Raw genomic sequence first — 7354 nt, 5'->3', positions numbered from 1 at the left:
ATCATTCTAGAACTACTGTGATTTAAAATACATTTCCTAAAGTATTTTCTTTAAAAATGAATAATTACCTCACTGACAGAAAGAGTAAAATATATGTTAGTCAATTTTGTGTCACTTTCACCAAAATACCTGACACAAGCAACTTAGAGAAAGTAATATTTATTTCAGCTCATGGTTCCAGAGGTTTAGTTCATGGTGGGTCAAGTCCATTGCTCTAGGACCAAAGTGAGGCAGAACATCACGGTGGAAGGGCTTGGCAGAGCGAAGCTGTCCAGTTCACAATAGCCCCAAAAGGGGCAGGTGTGGGGCACAGGTTACACGTCCAGTGACTCACCTCCTCCAGCCATACCCCATCAATCTACAGTTACCACGCAGTCCATTAAAACTAGCATGAACTGATTAAGTTACAGCTCTCACATCCAATCATTTCATTTTCTGAACATTCCTGCATTAAAACAAGAGCTTTTGGGGGGACATCTCATATGTAAACCACAATAATATCCATACAGCACTTTCTTTGCAAAAACCTTTGAATAATAACATGTTGGTTAGAGTACTATGTTGAGAAATGACCACCTTATAGGAACAAAATAATCTTAAGAACAAGATACAGAAAATAAGATGATTCTATTATACTCAAGAGTCAATTTTCTAGAATTATTCAAATAAATCAAGTATTATATAGTTGTGGAATGAAGAGTCAAAAAAGAAATGACCTTCATTCTTACTCTACTTCTACTAAGTAGAGGATTTTGTTTTCTCAGGATTTTGTTTACTCAGAGAAATAATACTTAAGTACAAGCTACACACGTTAGTAATTAGAGTATAAACTTTGATTAATGTTTATATTTTCACATTATGTGCTACAATTAGGATGATCATATACTTTATCCAAAATTGCCCAAACTGGGATAATTTTGTGGATGAAAGGGTAATGGTTAAGTTATGCTAGGACAACAGGCATAAACTGGCACTGTTCCTAGGAAATTGGAACATATGATCACTCTGGGTCTAGCATATTTAAGTGACCATGTCAGTATTTTCTCACATAAAGTAGAGGCAGATAATTTTAATGTGCTTAACTGGTTTCCAAAATACTTTAAAGCTACACATCACCTTATTTCAGTTAAGTCTTCAGTTAACTTCTAACTTAAATATAGAATGCCAGTATTTGAGGCAAAATTCTGTTCATTATAGTTTATTAACTAAATTTGTTAATATATAGGTTTATGGTTGGTTAAGATCAAAGCCCAGTGGGTTTTTTTTTTTTTCCTCCACTAAAGCATTAGAAGTAGAGAAGATGAATAAATAAATGTATTATCTGGAATGAATTTATATTCAAGTAGATCAATGATCATGTAAATTATAATGTAATGAATTTTAGAATAAACTTTAAGATACAGCATATGATATTTATGTTTTACGAAATTCATTTCAATGTAATAGGAGTATGTATATAAAATGAGATTCTTAAGTTACATAACAAGGTGTGGTATAGTCTAACCCTACACTGTCCAAATAGAAGCCACTAGCCACATGTGGCTCTTGAGAACTCAAAATGAGTCTAGTCTGAATTGAAGATGTGGTGTAAGAATAAAATATACACTATATTTCAAAGACTTAGTACAAACAAAAGGATATAAGAATCTCATTACTTTTTAATACTGACTATATGTTGAAATGATGTTTTTGCTGTGTTAGATTAAAATATATTATTAAAATCAATTTCAGCTCTTTTTGTAGTTTGGCTACTAGAATATCTAAAATCACCTGTATGGCTCAAATTATATCTCTATTGGATTGTGCTGATCTAACACGTTTCAAAATACATAAATGAAGATAGAACATAGAGCAGAATGGACATACATGATCATGAGAGACACTACTGATCTTAACATGTCCTGTATTTAGCTGATTCTTTTCCCACCTACCAGTGGTATTCCTGGGTTTTCCCATGGTTCTCACGAACAAATCCTATCAGTTAGCCATGGCTTTTCCCCTGTCCTGCTCCATCACCTCTCCTGTAGGCAACACCTTGCCTGGCATCATGTCTTCTACTTCCACTGAGAAGCACCATATCTGCCTGATACAGCTACCTCTGACTTCAGAAGAACCCTCCAGATGCTAAAACTGCACCTCTTTGCAGATAGGGGAGAATGTTACTCTGTGTTTTGGTATTTTGGATTTTCCTATTAGACAAAGTAGAGGTGTACTACCTGTGCCCAAATATTTTTAAGAACATTTTAAGTGTAGCAGCTCACTACAATGGTAAAAAATCCCTGTCTTCCACAATACTTACATGAGTCCACAGAGGGCTAATGAGAGCAAATTCTGAGCAAGCCAGAATTAACCCTCCTTTTATCATTTAGGCTCTGCTACTAGGCCAAGCCTGTCTGCTTACCTTTTCCCGTGTGCAGCAGTCAAAATTGGTGGGGGTGGAATTCAACTGCTGACATGTTTTTGTTGGGCTTTCACAATGTTATTGTCTGAGTGCTTGAAGGCAGAACATGCATGCTCCAGTTCACCACAGTTCCTACTAGTCCCTAACGTTATGTATCCTCCTACATTACACATCTGCTACTGGCTTGGACTCTGAGTTTGCACCTCTGTTTTACAGACTTGCTTTTCAAAGTATGCTCTGGGATACTAATCTGCGGTATTAGTATCACTGGGAACTGGTTAGAAATGTCCCACCCCAGACCTATTGAATCAGAATCTGCATTGCTAAAATCCTCTGATTTCTATGCACATTTGAAGTTTGAGAAACCCTGCCTTATAGTATTTGTTCTCTCCCTGAAGGCACTGTAGCCCTCATTTAATAGGGTTTGGCCCAAGTGATTTGCAAGCTTCCCAGACGTGAATGATGTGAAAGGGAATCACTGCTTAGACTATGATTCCTGCTACTCTATTAAAACAACACCATAACTTTCTAATATATACAAAAGCTTGGAAACACAGGGTAGCAATCCCTCCCTCATTTTGCAATGGAAAGGAGGTCATTATCGTTCTCAGTTGCTTTCTTATTTTCTTACATGTCTTATTTGCGGGTAGAATATCTTCCCATCTCTTTTTTTCAGTGGCACCCCCCCTCATGTTTACAATTTTCATGAAAAATTGAGTGTTGTTTAATATTTTTTAATCCAATTTGAACTATTTTCTGCTTATGAACTTGGGGAGGAGAGAGAGAGGATACCTAGGTAAATAGGTCATTTGGACTTTGTTTCAACCTAAGTGGTTTGAACGTTTGAGAACTGGCAAGATACTCCTTTAAAAAGTCATTCCCGTCTGTGCTGCCAGATGGAGAATGCCTTTTCAAGGCCTTGTTGCAGTCGTAGAAGAGCATCAGACATATTTGGCAAAATAGGAAAGGGGTGGGGCAGTGGGTTGTTTCCTAGTAGGGTTTGGAAGTCCTTTATTACTCACTTCACCTCCTTAGAGTATATTAAGGGGCTGGGGATATAGCTCAGTTGGTAAAGTGCTTGCCTTACAAGTACAGGGCCCTGGGTTTGATCCCCAGCACAAAAAAAAAAAAAAAAAAAAAAAAAAAAAAAAAAGTATATTAAGAAAGGAAAATTAAAAATTTAAATAGTAGCTTTATGAAATGCAATTTAACAAGTATTGTGTTGGATATTCTCTCCTCTCAACCCTTTTCTACTCTGCTCTGTGTCTTGCAGGCTGACCTCTTCTGACTGAATCTCATCACTCAGGCTTCCTTCCTGTCCAGAGTCTGAGTGAGGAGAAGGTCCCTTAACTCTCAGGGATGAGAAGAGAAGGAGAGAGAGATTGAAGTTGGATTTGCCTTATTCCTTTCCTGATGAGCAAGGTCTGGGAACTGAACAATGGCCACCTCACCAGTAAGGAGTGACCTCCCTGCTGTTTGGCACTCTATAAGATACCTCTGTGGATCTTTCTATTAACTTGGAAAGGGTTGGAGGGGATATAGAAAATAAAATTTTGAGACTGGAGATATAGTTCAGTAGGTAGAGTGCATGCCTTGTATGTAAAAGGCCCTGGGTTCAATTCCCAGTGCCTAAATAAATAAATAAATAAATAAAAGATTTCTACCATCTCCAGTAGAACAGTGGCTCAGAGGGAAATTAAGTTAGATTCAGGTAAATAAAGAAGTGTGGGTTTTTGATTTTTGGAAATTGAACTTGCCTAGCAAGTTCACACAAGAGTACATGCATAGAGACTTTTAATTCTAGTGTTTTGGTTTTGCTTTTGCAGTGTTGGTAATTGAGCCCAGGGCCTCATGCATGTTAGGCAAGCACTCTACTGCTGAGCCCATCCTCAGCCCTTCTTCTTCCCTTTTTAATACAGATTTATTGACCTACAATATGTAATGTACAAAGCTGCTCTCCCCACCCTTTCCGATGCAGCCATTTCCCCACCTCCCAACTACTGTCAATCTGTGAACATCCTAGCTAGCTATTGGCTCATCAGTCAACTTGCAAGTATCCTTCTCTGTTATTGGTCCCCTGTTAGCCCGGTGGAATTCAAATGCTTCACAGTAGCTACCCCACCATCTTTTCTCTCGTTTTTCTCTCCCCCTGACTCACTTTCTTTCTCTTCCTCGATTTTCCACTCTCTCTAGCGCAGTGCCCTTTCTCTTTCCCTTTCTTTTCCTCTCATTTTCTCTCTTCCCCTGCAGGGAGACACTCTGTTTGCTTAATAAACTCCCTTATGTGATTTCCTGTGTCCAGTGTGGTTTTCGTGGGATACCTTACACAATATATAGTGTAAACCACACATATTTAGAGTACACAATCTGATCAGTTTTGACATGTATATCCCTTAAGACTATCAACACAAACAAAATGATGAACCTATCACATCACCTCCAGAAGTTTCTCCTTGTCCCTTCTCATTCCCCAGGCAATATCTAATCTGCTCTTTCACTATAGATTAGTTACATTTTCTGAATTTTATTTTATTTTTTGTTTAGAAATATTTAGTGAATTTACTCAAATGAAAGAAATTTAAATGATTCAGTAATGAAAAATATTAGAAATCTATATGCAATAAAAAGTGAATATAAATTAACCAACTCCTTAGATCTTTCCAGTTAAACATTTACACAAATACATATTTACCATTTTATTTATTTAGAGATAACCACATACATACATGGCATGAACATTCTGGAAAAAAAAAATCAGAGCTACTATTAACATTTTCAAGTTTTAAAAATACTATGGAATGGAGCTGGGGTTGTGGCTCAGTGGTAGAGTGATTGCCTAGCACATGTGAGGCACTGGGTTCAATTCTCAGCACCACAGAAAAATAAATAAACGAATAAAGTTTTAAAAAAAAGAGAATGCTTTAAGAAAGTACCATGGAATATGTTTCAAAAACATTCTACATGAAGTAAACTCCTGATTTAAATATGTGATTTTATGATGCCAGAACCATGGTTAGTTTTACTTTTTAAAATTTTTGATTTGGGGGAGGATATTAGGGATTCGACCCAGGGACACTTTATCACTGAGTTACATCCCTACCCCTTTTTATTTTTTATTTTGAGACAGGGCTTTTACTAAGTTGCTGAGACTGGCCTTAAACTTGTGGTCCTCTGCCTCAGTCTCCCAAGTGGCTGGCAGGCTGGGATTATAGGCATGTGCCACCATGCTCAGCTGATTTTAATATTTTTAGAACAGATGCTGGTATCATAGCACATTGACTTGTTAATAATTAAGATATTTGCATATAGTATCTCAGTGTGGACAAAAAATTTTAATATTGATTATTCACTGTGATGTTTTACATTTTTGAAATCTTTCAATGTAAGAAAATGCTGTACACATTTAAGTATTATTTTTATAAGCCCAATAAAAAAGTAATGATTGGTCTTTGTGGTTCCTAGGAATAAGTCCTGTATTTTCATATAGAATAAGTTATATTCCTATGCAGGATTTCATTATGATCCAATAGTTCTTTAATAATGTTATCAGATAATCATATAAATCCCAAATGTGAAGAGGAACAATCTTCCTAGTGCACTTTCACCTCATTGAATCGGAAGATGCTCCTTCTGGTCATTTTCCAAGTAGACTGTTAAGTTTTCATTAGTGGTTTCATTATGTGGCTTTTTAAAAGAAAAAATGATTTTTATTTCTTCCACAATTTACAGTTCTCAAAAGAGATCTATTTTTGGAAATCATATAGTCCAGGATATTTTGAATAACCAAATGTTTTTTAGTAGATGAGATCTCTCAGTGCAACTACAAAAAATAAGCTTCTACATCCTTGGCTATGTTACCAGTATATTCTGGAACCAAAGAAAGATGGTTTTCCGGTTCCCACAATTCACTTAATGTTTGTTTCAAAATTTGAATATTTCCATGACTTATAATTTCTGTTTTGGATGATAGTGCTGACAGTCAGCTTTTTATTACTCCTTGAAGACAGTTTAAGCCAATTTTTACATACTTTTCAAATTTGCATCCAAGTAATGAATTTACAAGAGGTAATAAGTCTACCCAGCAGTCAACTGAGATATATTGTTTTTCTTCCTGTAAATTACCTGTGAGTACAGGTAGGCAATCTACCGCAACTCCAAGATCTTCTATCTACACTCAACTTTTAGTTCACTTATACCTCTCTTTCTCTAGAAAGTTAAAGCTATATTCAATCTTAAATTCCTGATGAACAAAACTTGAGCCATTGTTTCATGATCATGAAAAACCTCAGAAGGAAACCCCACTGTGTTTAGATGATGGGCTTTCTGTCTGTGAAGAACCAGAATCTCTGGAATTAACCAGATATGTCAACTGTCAAGGTGTAGTTTTTCAGGCAAGCGACCTTTACAATTCACTTCATTTTCTTTATTTGCCATGTCACAGCTTCCACTTACAGGGGACTGGTTTTTTCTTTTCTTTTTCCTTAACAAGGATTTGGAAAGGGGTGATGATCTAACTTTCAGCGTTAGATCTCGTGACTTGGTTCACCTGGACTTTTCACAGCTTGTCCAACTGTTTTATTTATGTAAGCAGTCAATTATTTTGGAGATTTTTTAACCTCCTCCATGTTCTTATTAGTGAAATTAGAATTTTTCCTAGGAAGATCTATGGAATGAGCTTCAATATTATTACAAAATTTCCCTTTTTTGTGGGTTTCAGATGACATAATCTCTTAAATACTGGTGCCTCACCCCAGCACCCATGCTGGCCTACCTCGACCCACTCAGAGCCACCCAACACAACTATGTCCTGCCAGGACAGCACCCCAGTGAGCTCTCCTGAGTTTTAAATAGAATTATACAAATGTACTTTTTTCTTCCTTCAGTCTGGCTTCTTTTGTTCAGCATAATTATTCTAAATTTTATGCACACCGTGTGTATCAAAATTCACTTCTT

At 36.5% G+C, this 7354-nt stretch overlaps 1 pseudogene across 1 annotated transcript; it reads right to left on the bottom strand.

Moving 5' to 3' along the window:
- Window positions 1-6221: 6221 nt before the first annotated feature.
- On the bottom strand, window positions 6222-7125 carry LOC306664855 (KATNB1-like protein 1; annotated as a pseudogene). The gene has a single exon. The product of its transcript is annotated as a KATNB1-like protein 1 (transcript).
- Between the last annotated feature and the right edge of the window lie 229 nt (window positions 7126-7354).

The sequence above is a fragment of the Sciurus vulgaris genome, assembly GCF_902686455.1.
Source record: "Sciurus vulgaris genome assembly, chromosome: 1".
Taxonomy (NCBI): Eukaryota; Metazoa; Chordata; class Mammalia; order Rodentia; family Sciuridae; genus Sciurus; species Sciurus vulgaris.
Note: the sequence above shows the minus strand (reverse complement) of the source record. Positions and strands in the feature narration are given on the sequence as shown.